The sequence below is a fragment of the Sciurus carolinensis genome, chromosome 11, assembly GCF_902686445.1.
Source record: "Sciurus carolinensis chromosome 11, mSciCar1.2, whole genome shotgun sequence".
NCBI classification, from domain to species: domain Eukaryota; kingdom Metazoa; phylum Chordata; class Mammalia; order Rodentia; family Sciuridae; genus Sciurus; species Sciurus carolinensis.
The window spans coordinates 43,305,629-43,322,786 of record NC_062223.1 but is presented as its reverse complement, the minus strand read 5'-3'; the positions used below and the strand labels follow the sequence as shown (position 1 = coordinate 43,322,786).

General features: G+C 44.1%; 1 long non-coding RNA gene across 2 annotated transcripts; it reads right to left on the bottom strand.

Moving 5' to 3' along the window:
* Positions 1–235: 235 nt before the first annotated feature.
* LOC124960189 (uncharacterized) lies at positions 236–14,438 on the bottom strand. 2 transcript variants are annotated; one of them, XR_007104045.1, is made up of 4 exons: positions 14,194–14,438; positions 3,869–3,981; positions 1,235–1,297; positions 236–967 (listed from the first exon to the last, which is right to left on the bottom strand). It is a non-coding gene; the product is annotated as an uncharacterized LOC124960189 (long non-coding RNA). The 2 variants fall into 2 exon arrangements; XR_007104044.1 differs by having other exon boundaries at positions 236–1,297.
* Positions 14,439–17,158: the final 2,720 nt, after the last annotated feature.

Sequence of the window (17,158 nt, the reverse complement as noted above, 5' to 3'; positions counted from 1 at the left end):
TCCTTAGCAACCACCATTGGTCCTTGTCCTTTTGGTGCTCATTAAATAGTTGTGGAGGCTGGGAGTTCAAGATCAAAGTGCCAGCATAGTCTGCTCTTGGTTTGTAGATGGCTACTTTCTTGCTGTGTCCTCATGCATGCGGTTGGAGAGAGAGAGAGAGAGAGAGGGAGAGAGAGAGAGAGAGAGAGAACTTCTATTTTTTTTTTATTATAAAAGAGATTTATAGGGCTGGGGTCGTGCTCAGTGGTAGAGTGCTTGCCTCACTTGGGTGAGTCACTGGGTTCAATTCTCAGCACTGCATATAAATAAATGAAAAAAAATTTTAAAAGATTTATATTCATCACAGAACATTTGCAAAACAGGGATAAATAAAATTAAGAAAATAAACTCAGTCTGGAATCGTGCAATCCAGAGATAACTACTATTAAAATGTAGGTGTTCCCTTTGCTGTTTCCTTTTTAAACAAAATTTTTTCCTTGTAAAACTTAATAATATGAAATTCAACTATCTTTACCTTTGTGGGTAATGATTTTTGTTTCTTATCTAGAATTTTTTTCTGAGTCATAAAGAATTCCCTGTGTTTTCTTCTAAAATCTTTGTACAGTTTTGATCTAGGTGGTTAATAATTCACCTAGAATTGATTTCTGTATGACACGCAGTAGGTATAAGTCCTACTTCACCCTCAAATGGATATCCCGTAGTAACCAAATGGTCTTTTCCCACCTACACTGAAGTTTCATTCTTTGTTGAAAACTCAATTGTCCACACATTGGTGGATCTTTCTGGTTAATCTGGTGTTTCACTGGCCGATCTGCAGGTTGGACAGAAATGGATAGGCTTCGACATTTCAAGGATGATGAACCAGAGTTATTCCTTTTTCGTACTAAGGTCACTGGGGATGCAGGAGATGTATCAGGGCAACTGTCCTTCCCAAGGTGAGGTGTCTGCACCATGGGATGCTCTCCATCTGGAGAAGAGATTGGGAAATGGTCCATCAGGTTTTTATTGACTCACCATGAAAATATCACCCAACATTCCCTTCCTCTTTAGTTCATTTGCCAGTACCAGAGTGCTCCACCCACCTGCAAAGGGATGTGACGTGCCATCTGCCATGCCTCTGGAAGGGGAGATTACTCAGATATTGGAAAACACTGGTAACGTCTACCTCTATTTATCTATCCTTGAATGAAAATGACAGTCTTAATTATAGCAGGTTAATAGTAAGACTCCATACCTGGTAGAACAAGTCCTCCAACTCTATGTTTCTTCTTCAAGAAGATCTTGACTGGTCTTGAACCTTGGGAATTCAATATAAATTTTAGAAGGCACTTAAGTCCTTTAAAAATTCTGCTGGGACTCCATATCTCCATCTAAGGAGAATTGACATTTAAAATAGGGAGCGTTCCGATTCAGGTCTCCTTTACTTTTTTTTTTTTAATTTTTGGTTTTAATTGTAGATGGACACAATACCTTTATTTTATTTATTTATGTGGTGCTCAGGAGCTCACGAATGCAAGGCAAGTACTCTACCACTGAGCTACAACCTTACCCAGCTGAGCTGCAACCCCAGTCCTCCTTTATTTTCAATAATTTTAAATAATGTGCACAGGACTCTTGCTCCTCTTTTGTTAAAATATCTCCTAAGTTTTTGATATCTTTTTTAACATGGTCATCAATGTTATCCTTATTTATTAAATTTTATAAATGTCTGTGGTTGGTAGAAATTTAATTCATTTTTCTATATTGACTTTATATTCAGTGACCTTGTAAAACTGCTAAATCCTACAATTCATCTGTAGCTTCCCATAATTTTCCATGTAGTTAATCATAATCCACAACAATCCTATTTCTTCCTTTCTGATTCTCATCTTTATTTCTCTTTCTTGCCTTTATCCTTGTGGGACATGGAGGTAGTGCTCAATCCATGTGATATGAGTTCTCCTATTTTGTTCACAATCTCAAAGGGAACGTTTCCAAAGTTTCAGTTTAAATATATCGACTGTTAGAGATTTTGTTGCAGATAATCTTCACCAGATAATTTATCTGCCTAGTTTTCAAGGTTTTTAATAATAAATAGATGTAGAATTTTAGCAAGTGTTTTTTTTCCTGCATATGTTGAGATGGCTACTGATATTCAGGGACTTACAATGGGGTTCTGTCTTGGTAAGTCCATCGTAAGTTGAAAATAATGTGTCAAGAAGGCATTAATGGCCTCAGCAATGGTGAAGTGCTAAGCAATTCAGTGAGACACTGTCTCTAAATACAATCCAAAATAGGGCTGGGCATGTGGCTCAATGGTTGAATGCCCCTGAGTTCAATCCCTGGTACCAAAAAAAAAAAAAAAAAAAAAGAAGACTGCATTAATGTCCCAAATCTCCTGAGTATCATAATTTAGCAGCCACATGGGTGGTTTCCCCTGGTGGTCCCAGGGCTTCCTGGAGCTGTGGCTCACTGCTGCTGTCCAGCATCTTGAGAAAATATCATGCTGCATATCACTAACCCAGGAAAATATCGAAATACAAAATTTTAAGTATAGTTTCTACTAAATGTGTATCATATTTACATTATCTTAAAGTAAAAAAATCCTAAGTCAAACCATGCATGTGATTTTGTTCCTTTAGTAAGGTGGTGAATTGCACTGATTTTTTGATGATGAATCAGCCTTTACACCAGCATTTATACTCACAGTCAGGAAGAAGCCCAATTTGCACATGATGGGCTTGTCTTTTTATATATTGCTCATATAATGTGTTGACTCGTAAATATTTCGTTTAGGCTTTTTGAACCTATATTCACGAGCAAAATTGGCCTGTGGTTTTCTTTCTTATGTTGTTCTTATTGGGCCTTGGTATTACTCTAGCTTCACAAAATAAAATGGGGAGTGCGCCGCTTGCTATGTGTTCTGGAAGTGTTTGTATAGGATTGACATTAACTCTTTAAACATTCAAGAAAATTTACTTGAAGCCAACAAACCTTAACCTTTTATTTATGACAAGATTATTTTAAACTAAAAATCAATTATTTTAATAGTTATCAGATTTTCTTTCTTCTTTTGCTAATTTTGGTTAGTAGGAGTTTGTCTATTTCACCTAATTTTTGAAATTTATTGACAGAGTTTCTTTGGACATCCTCTCCTGTCTTGCTAACATCTATAACATTAATGTATAACATTAATGATGTTCTTCTTTCCTTACTAACAATATCTGTGCTTTCGTTACTTTTTGTCTTGATCTGTCTTAGCAGAAGTTTATCAACTTTATCAGTCATTTCACAGATCCTAATTTTGATTAATTAAATTCTGTCTACGGTATTTGGTATTTTTTCTCTTTTAATTGCTTTTTTTTTTTTTTTTTTTTTTTTTTGGTTTCCTTTCCTAATTCTGGAATACTCTTTTGCTGTTCTTTTTAAAACTTCTCCTAGGACTCCTAAAACAAGTGAATTTGTTCATTGTGTTCTTCTCATCTTTATATTTTCCATCCTGTTGCCTCTCTCTGCTTCTTTCCGGGTGGTTTCTTCTGACTGAGCTCAGTCTGCAAATTCTCCTCCACCTATGTTGGATGTACTGTCAAAACCGTCTGTTGAGGTTTTCATTTTGGTTTTGGGGGTTTAAAATGGAAGGATTCTAGGGTTTCTATTTGTTTCTTTTTTCAAATATCCAATGATTTTGTTTCAGCAGATTGCTGAGATGCTTTAAGCTCAAGTGCATCCCTGAGCACTGTGGTTTACGGTCTTTGTGTGAATAGGGACCCTTCCATTCACCTTCCCAAGTTTCTGGGAGCAGGAGAGGCTCCAAGAGGCAAAGATTCTCCCTTTCAGACTCCCGTAAGACGTACCTACATTTTTTTTATGGCATCAATTATTTTCTTACCTTGTTATTTAGGTATTTTCCTCCTCCACGAGTCTAATGGTTCGGGTCTATCATAGATGAATTCTCTGGTTCTGACATCTTCTTGTCTGTCGTGGTACCTAGCAGAGTTCTGCCTAAGGTGTGGAGATATCATGATTAACGATACCTATCTTCCTACCTACCTCTCGCTCACCTTTTTGCCCCTTGGACTCTTTCCGAGCCTCCACTACCGCTGCCTCCGCATGGCCTCCTGAGCTGAAGGCCCACAGGTCTTCTTGCTGTTCCTACATAAAGAAGCGTAATGACCTCAGAGTCATTGCAGTTGTTTTTCCTTCTGCCTGGAACATTCTCCTCTGGCTACTTGTCCCATGACCGTGCTATTCCCTGTCCCCTCTGCAATCCTCTGTCATCTCACTCTGCCTTGTTGTTCTTATTCATCACTAAGTGACAATATATTATAAATGCCTTTGTTTGGTTATTATATGTATCTACCACTAGTTTATTAGTTCTTAGAGGGCAGGGACTTTTAGTTAGTTTGTTTGTTTGTTTTTTCAACTTACCACAGTGATCTCTAGTACCTTGAAGTGTCTGGAGTGAGTGTTAAGCTAGGTCCTGAGATAATTGATTTATACAAAATTAATTTATCTCCACCCCTTGTACAATTTCAAATGCTATTATTACCTCCATTTTACTGATGAATGAACTTTGGCTCATAGAGGTTATTTAATATTCCCAAGGAGACACAACTTTGAATTGACTGATCTGAGGTTGGAACATAGGTCTGTGCTATGTTAAGCTAGCCAGGACAACTTCAGCTACCTGACAAAAGCCTACTAAGACATGCATATAAGACAGGCAGGGTCCAACAACTGTTGGGAAGGGTGAGAGGACACTGAAACCACGGGGTAGCATCAGGCATTCTTTTACAGCTGCATCCTTTTTGATCCCTCAAAGGATGAGTTGGATTTGAGAATCCTTGAGCCTGCTCCTGCCTCGGTCAGCCTCTCTCTGGCTGTTGTTTGAAAGAACAGTGTCAGCTGAAGAATGGTGACTAGCTATGTCAAGAAGAGTATCAGAGAAAAGAAGAAAAGGCAGCTCAGATGATGCAAGATCATTCAGATGTCAAGCACTGTGATCGCACACATGTTCATTCCTGTTACTAATTTTTTAAACATTTCTGATAAGCTCAACAGATGGGCTGCCCTCAGGATCTCGCTTGATGAATTAATGCAGGCGTCTACTGCTCAGACTTTCCAAAGCCAAGTTTATGAGCCAAGTGCAGGGGAGGAAGAGCTTCCAAGAACCCTGGGAAAAACTGAGAAGGACAATCAAAAGACTCCAGGGAGCTGCATGTGCCAGGATCCTGTTGTGGAAGTTTGGAAGAGGGGATTAGAACACCATTCACCTGCCCTCTTTGCGGCTTCATCAAAGCTCCATTTAAGAAAAAGCAGGAAGGAAATGCCAGACCCTCTGGGGAATAGAATTAGGATGCCCTGTGCAGAGCTAGTTCTGCACATGACCATCTTCAAGATCATCTGGAGATGGAAATGGGCTTCATTATGGGTTGGGTGATGGAAGGACAAGAGCCTGCTTGGTTGGAATTTGGTCATCATGGAGTAACCCAGAGATAGTTATTTAATCTGAGTCTCTGACTTCGTTGCTATAAAATGGGAATTATTCTAACTATATCACAGCGTTTTTGGAAATGCAAGCAACCATATACTGGCAGTGCCTAGGATTAGGCCCAACAGAAAATAGGCGGTTTCTCGTATTGGGTATGGAAGCTGGCCAGAAGTCAGCTCCCTGGCCACCTTAAGATCTGTCCTCTTTGTGGGCACAGACAATGTTTTTCTGTTTCATGGAACAGTGAACCTCAAAATTTGTTTTCATAAAAATTCATCTAGGTTGCTAGTTAAACACACACCATCCCAGTTCCCATTTCCCAGGTCTTCTATTTCAGTAAATGATATTAGGGTCCTGAAAGCTGTGTTTTTACCCAAATACCCACTACTGTGGACTGAATGTTTGTGTCCCTGCTTCTCAGATTTATAGGTTGCAATCCTAACTCCCAAAGTGATGGTATTAGGAGGTGAAGCCTTTGGTCAGTCATCAGGTCATGAGAATGAATCTGTCCTGCATGGTTAGTGTCTTTATACATAAAGTCCCCAGAGAGCAAAGATGGTGGCCACCTGTGAATGAGGAAGTGGACCCTCTTCAGACACCAAGTCTGCTAGTGCCTTCATCTCAGGCCTGCTATTCTCTAGAATTGAAAGAAATTTCTGTGTTTATAAGCTCTGTTTATAGTAATCCAAATGGACTAAGACACCATCTCCAAGCTATCAGGTAATTCTGACTCGAGAAATACTGTCCTAGGATTTACAGAATACCTACAAAGCCTAGTTGACTCAAATGTAAAGGGTTATTTTAAAGACCAGAGTAAAAATGAATACTCCCTCAAACTCTTTTGGATGTGCGATTTGCATAGTTATAGCACCTTTTCATCAGATGCAAATGAGACCCAAATGAATCTTTCCTGTGACCCAGGAAGAATGTCTTCTGGTGGTAAGGACTCGGGAAAGAGAGAAAAGTCTGAACGCATAGGGAAATTAACATAAGCCACAGACACCTGGCTCCTGGCTTCTGCCCAGCAGCCAGCTGTGTAACATTGGCATGTCATTTTTGCATCTATAGATCTGTTCCCTAGTCTGTAAAATGAGAGCGGTTCTCCCTGTCCTATCTATATCTCAGGGATACCATGGCTTAAAAAAAATAAACTGACCTTGAAAAGGGTAAACTGCTTGATGAGAATGGAAGACAAAGTTTTATAGGTATTGGCTGAACTGGAAAGTAAATGTCAGTCACCCCCATATCATATTGATTGGAGTTCAATCAGGAGGTCAGAAAGGAACTCAAGAGTTTGCAACAGAGGGAATTTAATGCAGGGAATCAGCTGCACCAGTATTGGAAGAGCAATAAGCCACACTGGTGATGAGGAGCTCAAAGGTTAGCAAGAGTAGAAAGTTTCTAGAACATACTGGCTGAAAAGAAAAGGGAGGAGGTTCCAATGGGCTTGTCTGGAGGGACCTGGGACCCTGGAGGAAAAGTAGTGACTGCTGAAGGCTCATCCAGGGCAGAGAGGGAGCAGAGAATACCCAGCATCTCATTTCTCCATCCAGTTTCCAGCTGGCACCATCATTGACTGAACCCAGGAGGATATTTCTCCTCTGTGGAACACAGTCCCCTCATGTGCAAGACAAGGATCAGGGCCTGGCTCAGATTTCCCCTTCCATTTCTCACTTCTTCAATTCTGTCCCTGCAGGGGTGTGCTGCCCAGTAAGACAGCGTAGTGTTTCAAACATGCCCACAGCCTACCTCTCTGTAGAGCAACCTCTGTGTTCACCAGCACTGCATTAACCAGAACTCTCTATGGACTGGCACTGGCAGCTCCTGAAATTCCTATGTGGCCTCTTTACACTCCCAAAGCATCTTCACCAAAGAAGCATAAAGTTATACTTAGAGGCCATTTCCTAATTGCACATAGATAATAGAATTTTGAAGTCTTGAGTAATACAGGCATGGTAGATATCATGATTATGAAACTCAAAATATCTGATGATTATTTGATTGCTATTTAATTGGGTAAGGTTTAGGCAAAGGTTGGCTAAATTCCCTATAAATACTTACTTCCCAGGACAAGGAAAAATAATATTGACCAAAGATTCAGATAAAAACTTGATTCAATGGCATCTCTTTTCTCATGAATCTTGGTCATTGTGGAGGCAGTGACCCAGATCTCTACCACCTTAACCTTTGGGACTTTTTTTTTTTTTTTAATGTTTGAATTGAGTCATTAAGAGCTTCTGAAGTACAGGATGGGATAGGGTAACTTTGTTAGTTCCAAACCAAATTTCATTAACAAAGATCTGTGAGTGGAACTGCATCCAGGCTGATCAGAAGAGTGTGATCTGGGCCTCTTTCCCCTTATCTCTCATTTGCTCTTTTCCTCTCAGTCTGATGCCTGGGGATGCGGGACTTTCTCTGGCTCCTGTTTCCCACCAATCCCAGCAATTCAGGATTCTCTACCCAGTAGGTGATGAGTAACCAGGGACCACATGAGACCTGCCTAGTTTTGAGATCCGACTTGTCATCTCAGGTCAGGTTGCTGTGATCAGACACAGCGTGACTCAAAGACCACAGGCACTGGCATCACACGTTCTCATGAAACTCCCACTCCTCGGATGCCTTCTCAGATTTAAGACTCAGGCTTTCTGAGGGTCGGGCCAGGAATTCTGCTTTCTACCTGTCTTCCCTGGTGATTCCCTGTCGGGAACATTCCTCAAGCTTATCTGACAGCAGTCGCTGACACCATGGTCTAAGTAAGCCAAACAGTCTGGACAGAGAAATTGAGGTAATGGTAAAGACTCACCATGGAATGAAGGTCTTTGCAGTTGCTGAGGCTGAGCTAAGAACTGAGGGGAGGCCTCGTTCTGTCAAGCATCCCAGCAAGCTGTGATGTGAGCTCGCCCACGCTGCCTTGCCTCATGCTGTGTGCAGGAGCTTACCATCCCCGAGTCCTTTGTCTCAGACTTGTTGCTGGGCAGAATTGCTTAGCCATGCTTGGTTTGTTTATACTACCTCAATGTATAGTCCACCTATGGGCTGATTCTGTTATGCTTTAACCAGCATGTTAACCCGATTGGATAATGTGCCTATATATGTCTTGTACAATCCTAAGTAAAATTAGAGCTGTGCCTTTAGAGCCCGATCTCCCATGTCTGAGTGCACTAGGTAGGCCTCGTATGTCCTCACCCTCGGCGGACCCCATCTCCGAACATCCCACACATGTTCACACACACACTCGGGGAGATTTAGCCAATAAAAAGTGAATGATAGAATGAAAGAAGCTACCAGTGAGGATGCTATCACGGTATATTTCTCCATTCTCCTGTTGAGGTTGTTTCCAGTTGATCATTTTAAAAAGGATGATGTGATGGTGGGCACTGTCACCTTGTGATGTGAGGATGTTTCCCAGGGCTTGTATCTGGACACAGATTTGCTGGTCATGGGCACTACGTCGTCCTCTTTACTTGATATTAACAAATCACTCTCCAACATGTTTACAGGTATCCACGCTCCTGAGCCAGCAGTGGGTAAGGATTCCTTCTTCAACACATCTTAGCTAATGTTTGTCACCATCAGGCCTTTTCATTTGGTCAGTTTAAATGACATGGTGGCCTCTCGTGTATTGGTTTGTGCTTCTCTAATTATTGGTGAGGTTGAACATCTTTTTTATGTGCTAAATGATGTTTATTCTTATAGATTTTTCTCCTGTGCTTTTTATCCAGCAGTTAATTAGCATCAGAAGAATATATATTTCTTTCAACCTGGGACTCAAACCAATAAGGCAATTTTTATTTGAATGAAAGTAAGTCGTACAAATGTGTACTTTCTGAATCTTGCTGGCATAAAGTGATTGCTCAGCTCTGGAAGACACAGTGGTACTTTGCAAACTGAAAGTGCACATGGGTGATCCAGGGTCCTACTCTGCCCCTGGAGATGGACATCACACCAGAAAGTCAGGGGAATCCACCCAGCCCAGCTGTCTTCCTCTTCTGGCTTCTGAGGCTGGATCTACCTGTTTCTTCTGAGTTTTTCCCATGTGTACTGTGGCTCCTCTTGGTACCTGGAAGGTGCTTAATTCATGGCCAAGAGTCTTTGCCTCACGTTCATTCTGGGAGTTATTGGTAGTTACCTCTAGAAGCCATAAACAAGGGGAAGTCACAAAAGGCAAGCCCTTAGCCATTGGTATCATCAGAAACAAACAAAACAAAGGGACTGGACACGCATTGCCCAGGTCTTCCCAGGCTCCCTTCACTGGGACTTTGGTCACACTTCCAAAATGAATCGCTTCCCATCCCCCACCCTACCTTCTCTGAATTCCCAGATCTTGAATTTCTCATTCTTCTCTTTTGTAAAGTAACCTGTCCTCTGTCTCAAATCGGACACAAAAGCAGGAGTTACCACCCTCTCAGGAATTCCAAGCTGGGTTGTTTTCTGACAGAGCCTTCTGGCTTGGTTTCTCCTCTTCCTGTCTGGCAGTGACCACGTGGGAGTGCAGTTTCCAAATACGATCCCCTCTTCCCACTGTCACCTGTCCACCTCTGCCCACCATCCTCCTATGACTGGCTTTTCCTCTCAACCGGCCAGGAACAGTGATGTGGTGGACACAATAGACAAGAGAGGCGGAAGAGGCAAGGGCTTCTGGGACGGCTCCATAGCAGGGGCGGCAGTGCAGGAGGGGCAGCCCAGAGCCCTGGGGCAGCCTGGGATGTAACTGAGGAGGGCCTCTCTGGGGCTGAGCATCTTCTCTGTGGACCTCCACCCTCCCCACAACTGGACCCTCTGCCCTGAGAAGCCGTGGCTAACTGAGCTCCAGCTGTGTGTGATTGATCTCCTAATTCAGTCACTCAGCCAATATTTCTCGAGTTTCTCCTATTGACCAGATTCTATGTTGCATGGCACGAATTGGGGTGGGGATAATACAGAGAAAGCCTGGCTTCATTCCTGCTGTTGTGTGGCAGGACATTGAGTAAGATGGACAAGCAAACGTGGATCCCTGCAGACAGAAATGTCTGGAACAGGATATGCTCTAGGGAGGTGGGGGGAGGCAGGGAAGGTCAGTCCCAGATGCTTTAAGACAAGAGAGCAGGCTGGGTGGTCAGCAGGCAACAGGTGCCAGAGGAAGCCCAGAGTTTAGGGGTGGAGGATTCCTGGTCAAAGATCTTGCTCTCTCAAAGTTTTATCTAGAGCGGAGAAATAAAGTAGGTAAAGCATCAAACATGGTATGAAGTGCTGGATACAATGTTCTTTTTCTGTTTCTTTTTTCCTTTTTTCTTTCTCTTAAAATTTTTCTTCTTTGTGCTTCCTGCATGCTTTTCTGTGTTTACTTGGATTCCAAACCCACCTCCCTTCTTAGCCTTCCTTAGAGCTGGGGTTGGCCAACGTGTTCTGTACAGATGTCAATATTTTAGACTTTGCAGGCTAGTGTGTCCCTCCTACTGAACAAATAGCCACAGAGACTACATAAACCATGGTTGGCTTCATTCTGATATAATTTCAGTCGTGGGTACTGAAATCTGAATTTCATAGAATTTTCACATTTACTAATATTATTCCTGTTTTGATTTTTCCCAACTTCTTAAACATGTTAAAAAAAAAAAAACAAACCAAGAACCAAAAATAAGACAAAATACACATGAAAACCATTCTTAACTCACTGGCTGTACAAAAGCAAACAGTCATTGAGCTTTGGTCCAAAGGCTGTAGATGGCTGGTCCCTGACTCGGAGCAATAGTTCTTAAATTCTGAGGTTGGCAACCAAGCCTCTGAGAACGCAGGGGAAGCTGCACCTTCCTTCGCTCATCCTACAGATGTTTTTGAGGTTTCCTTGGGCTCCAGGTGTTCTGGCTGTTGCTGAGGCTACCTGAACAACCCAAAGGCCTGCCCTCAGAGAGCTTGCATTCTACAGGCTAAAGAAAGAGCAAGGCAGTGAGTCCTGATGTTGCCACAGTACTATGGGGTGCTGTGGGGACGTGGGAGGGGGTGAGGTGGATTCAGCCTGAAAAGTCAGGGCAGGCCTCGGGGACGGTGACGGGTGGGCGCTGGAACCTGGAATGTGAGCAGAGGGCAGAGGCGAGCTGGAGGTGTGGAGAGGAAGGATCGAGGTGGAGGGCCCCCTGCCTGGGCAGAACAGGAGCCCGTGGGATCTGAGCATCAGGACCAGGCCTGCCCCCAAGGAGAGGGGACTGAAGCAGGCAGGGCCTGATAAAGGTTTGCCTCCCATTAAAAGCGATGGAACAAGCAGGAAGTAAATAAAGGGGTTTCCAGGGGAAATGTCCAGGTCTGAGTCACATTACTTTGGCTAAGTATAGAAATCTGTCCCCAGAAAAATGCATATAGATACGTGCTCCCAATGCCTTTTCTTACTGTCAGTAGTTTTTATTTGTTCTTTTTTAGTTATACGTGGCAACAGAATGTATTTTGGCAGATTATACATAGAGTATAACTTATTCTATTTAGGATCCCACTCTCGTGGTTGTACAGGATGTGGAGTGACCCTGGTTGTGTATACAAATACAAGTCTAGGAAAGTTATGGCCACTTAATTCCACTGTCTTTCCTATTCCCCTCCCCCTCCTTTCCCTTCATTTCCCTTTGTCTGATCCAATGGATATCCATTATTCCCCTCCCTAACCTCCCTTATTTTGGGTTAGCATCCACAAATCAGAGAGAACATTTGGCCTTTGTTTTTTGGGATTGGCTTATTTCACTTAACATGATATTCTCCAGTTCTATCCATTTCCCACAAGTGTCACCACTTCGTTCCTTTTTATGGCTGAGTAATATTCCATTGTGTGTATATACCACATTTTCTTTATCCATTCATTTGTTAAAGGGCACCTAGGTTGTTTCTAGAGCTTAGCTATGATGAGTTAAGCTGTTGTAAACATGGTTGTGACTGCATCACATGGATGTGGTGGGACTGCAAATTGGTCCAACCACTCTGGAAAGCAGTATGGAGATTCCTTAGAAAACTTGGAATGGAACCACCCTTTGACCCAGTTATCCAACTCCTTGGTATATACCCAAAGGTTTAAAAATAGCATATTGTTGGTATTTTAAAGGGTTCATGGGTTTCCCGGAAAGTCCCTCATCAGAAGTCCAAACCTCCTTGTGTTAAAGTAAAAGACAGAAAACACCCACACTCTGGAAGGAAATGGCCTTTGTGTCCCCTGGACAGTCCTGGATGATGCTTGCTTGGTTAGTCAGATGCTTCCTCTACAGAGTGGCCCAGTGGGGGTGGGGCTCGTAGGAAGGCTGAGAAGTAGTTACTCAGACTTCAGCAGCTGTCTGTAAATGGAACTCTAATCTGATGGAAGCCGCTCAGGGTCAGGTTTGTGCAGAAAGTTCTTGGGAGTAGGGTGTCTCTCCCGGGTCCCTGTCATCATTCCCATCCCCCCCTAACATACATAGGAACCAGCTCTTGCACACATGGGTCCTTGGTGCTGATCTCAGCAACCTCTGCCAATTAGCACAGTGCCAAACCTCTCGGCCTTGTCGGATGGTGCTTGTGACCTGGGGCTGTGCCTCAGGTGTCCCCTCTCTTGCAGAGAGAACTCAACCCTGACTTGGGTTCTCCTGCTCCAAGCCAGTGGCCACCTGGGGAGCTCGGGGGAGGCTGGGAAACTTTCAAAGAGCAGTTAATCACTAACTAGCTGGAGATAAGAGAAAGAAACAATTGAGAAAATGCCCAACCCAGAGCTTAGCGCTTCCCTGCCCCTACACGCCAGGACCTGGCCTGCCCAGAGAAGCCTGGGATCACACTGAGATTGTTCACTAGGGAGAACCACCTGCAGCCTCTGGGGGGCTGCAGAACCCTGGGGCTGAGGGGCTGACGGCAGCCACTGCCCTTCTTCCTCTATGGCCATTTCGTTCGGCCAAGTCTCAATTCCCAGGATGAACAGGGGCGGTTGCTCAGGCTGCTGAGGCAGTTGTCCCTCGTCTCTAAAGTCAGGTCCTGGAATTCAGCTTGCTTCATTTACTACTCTACCTCTGTGTGGGCCACAGAGATCCAAGATAAGTCAGACACGGGGCCTGCCCACACTGAGTTTACAGTGGAAAGAAGCAGAGGCGGACAGAAGGCTACAGGATAAGATGGTGGAGGAGCAGACAGGCTGAGATCAAAGGCAGAAGGGCTCGGCCCTACCAGGGCAGGTCAGGAAAGGGCACCAGCGGGTCATAATCACAGGGGTCGCCAGTGTCGGGCGTGAGCCCAGGAGCTGCCTACACTTTATCTCCAATCCCACAACACCCTGCATGGGTGGAATTAATCTGCTTTACAAGGGAAGACTTTGGTGGCTCCTCCAAGTTTACCCAGTCCTAGAGCTGGAATCCCGACTCTGGTCTTCCGGACCTTAAAACCACCCAGCTTTCCTTCCCTCTGCTCCTTTCCTATGGCCGATGCCTCCATGTTCTCAGTGGAGTGTGTTCCCTACAGCCAAGACTTGGATTCTGAAGAAAAGAGAAAGTACTTGTCTTCCGTTCAAGCTGCTGACAGCCATTCATGCCTGGGTATGAATGATGGCCAATGGCCGAAGGCTTCCGGGAGGGGCAGGACAATGTGGGGGGGGGGTGCTGAGAGCAGAGAGAAAAGGTTCCTGAGCCAGAAAAAAAAAGGAATCCACCTGAGGCACCCGGTTCCCACTTTTCCTGAAGACCTTGCCACCCTGATAACCCCAAAGGACTTTTAATTTATGACTTCTGAGAACTCCCCTTAAGTGTGCCTACCTTCTTTCTGATGATATCAGTAGGACTTGGCAGAATTACCGCATCCATTTTTGTTACCTCCTGTCTCTTCAGGATCTTGGAGATAAAAACTGCCTCCTGAAAGCTCTGAGAAGCTTTTAGGAAAAACTGACAAATGACTGCCAGCTGGAACTCTGCCCCTGCTCTGTTCACAGAGGCACCGCACTGCAGTGCAGGGCACCCTGGGCCGTGAGGGCCATCCTGTTGGCTTTTGGGGAGTTGTTTAAAGATGGTTTGAACCAAGACCAGCTAGGTGCTGGAGAAGAATGGCATGCATCTTCTGGGCAGGGATCCAGGACAGAGCAAGAAGGTTGCCTTAATATATGTAAAAAGAAACTTCTCCTTCTACCACTTGCCTCTGATAACAAATTTTGGAGTGCCCAACATGAGCAAGTGAAATGAGGCAAAGTGCTTCCTATACCTTAACTCACTCAAACCTGCCACTAGTCCTGCACAGCAAGTTTAAGTAAAATGCTCACGCATACATGGCAGAAAAGTAGAGCTGGGTTCTGAATCCACACATGCTGGCCCCAGGTACTATACGCTCTTCAGATGATGGCCCGGGACCAGCGATGTACCTTTTACCTGGAAGCCTGCAAGGGATGCAGAATTCCCAGCCTGCCCCAAACTCCCTGAATCAGCCTTTTTATTTTATCAAGGTCCTCAGGTGATTGGTGCCTGTCACAGTTTGAGAAGTGCTGGCCCTGTTGCACGACACTGCTCAACTCATGGTGGTGCATTTTGTGCCCAAACTATTGCATTCATTTAATTAGCTAAATATTCCCAAGCTGCAGGCATTGTGCTGGACAGCTGCCTGAGCAGAGACAAGGTCTTCTTGAGACTTTTGGCCCTGCTTTTCAGGAAGGCAGCGTGGGGAATGGGGGAAGGTGGTGCCAGCCAGGGCTCTTGGATCCAAACCCTGGTGCCACTACTCGCTGACTGAGAACGAGGCTGAGTCATGTAATCTTCCTGCGTCTCGGGTTCCTCATCTGTGAAACAAGGCGGGTTAGCCAGCAGATGCCCGGCACACAACAGTTCCATGTGCATGCTGGGTGCCCAGCAGGCATTCAGTGGGGATCTGATGACATAGAGGACCTTTAAATAAGCGACCTGATCCTCTTCCACAAGGAGCCAGCCCCCCATTTCCAAGAGAATAAAGGAAGCATGCAGGGGTGGGGGAGACAGAGGAGAACCTCTTCTGTGTCTGTGAAGAGTGGGGCCTTCCCAGACCCCTTTATTATGACAAGGGATCCTAGATTATTCCTTCCATTGCCTTCCTCTCTCTGCTTAGTTTATTTCTCTTGGGAAACATCCACCCTATATCTGTGGGTCACTTAGCAATTTGGCTACATCTCCAGGATGGGTGGAAATCAGATGGTGGACAGGTGGTGGGAATGATCTAGAATCTTGGCCTCTGATCCTAGGACCTGAGATAAAGGGAAAGAAGGTAAATAAGATCTGGACATCGAAGATAGTTTGGTCTCCTCTTCCCTCTCATTTTCCTGTTTCCTCTTCTCTTATCTCCAAACGACTTTGTCCCTCTGGTGATCAAGATAAATGTGATCCTATATCAGTCATAATGAGTATGTCCTTTGTTCTTACTGCAAGCTGGTCCCTGCACTATGTGCTTTTGTTACATGTTATCACTGAATCCTTCAAACAATCTGATGAGGTACGGTCACCATTGTTAACCCCACTTTACAGCTGAAATGCTGAGGCTCAGAGTGGTTAGGCACCTTGCCTGAGGCTATTCAATCACTTCCTTGTGATGGAACCAGGATATGAATCCAGGTTTGTTCAATTCCATAGCCCATGTACTAAACCACTGCTTGATGACTGTGGGTTGTTACGTGGCCAAATAGGAAATCTACTGAGAAGACATCTCCAACCAAGACCACCCCAATAGGGCTAAACATCTTGCTTCCCAAAGGGGACAAAATGCAGTTTTCCTAGCCCACCTTTAAGTGACTTGGACTCGGGGTCTGTGACAGTCAGCAAGCCATTTGGGTATTTCGTTAAAGCCCCCAGGTGACTGGAGCCCAGCCTGCACAGGACCCATTGCCCTGGGGATAATGGGATTCAAGGGGACTGGCCATTTCCTCTTTTCCAGCAGGAGGCCCCTAGCCTCTGAGAGTGAAGAGTTGTAACTCTGAGGGAGCTTCCTGCAAGTGACCTTTGCCCTCTGTGAAGTGTGGAGATCAAGATAAGGGAGAAGGGAGAAAAAGTGTTGGCATAGGGAGGTTGAGCTCTGACTTAGTTCCGAAGCTTCCCTCCTGGAGGGAAGTATCTGAAGGGGTGGGTGACAGGTGTGGATTAATTAAAGTATTAAGCAGTGAACCTATGATGGGTCATCCTTCTGTGGGTCTTAAAAACCCAAACTTTTGTCTGTCTGGGTCTTCAGAATTGCTCTTGGCTACTTCCAGTTGGATGGCCCTGCAGCATTCAAGTCTCCTGAACACCTAGGGTTTTGATACGTGTGCTACTTGTTCTACTAGCCTCTTAGGTTTTTTTTTTTTTTTTTTTAAATCACATGTTAAAGAATAAGTTCTGGTGTTCTATAGCACAATAGGGCGACTATGGTTCACAAAAATTCATAACATATTTTATAATGAACTAGAAGAGAGGAGTCTGAAGGTTTCCAACACAAAGAGATGCTGAATATTTTTTTCACAAAAAATTAGGAATGCTAATTACCCCAATTACACATTACACACATGTATCAAGTGATTTACCCCATAAGTATGTTCAATTATTACATGTCAATAAGAAAGAAGGTGCATGCATTTACAAAGTGGCAGAATGACATTGTGTGTGCTTCAGCTGCTGAGAGGTCCTCCCAAGCCTGACCTGAGAAGGTTTTTTTTTTGCCCACTTCCAAAAGCACACCTGCTTGCTGCTCTTTTATTACGGAGTGACCACCCTGACATTGTTGAGAACAGATTCTGCA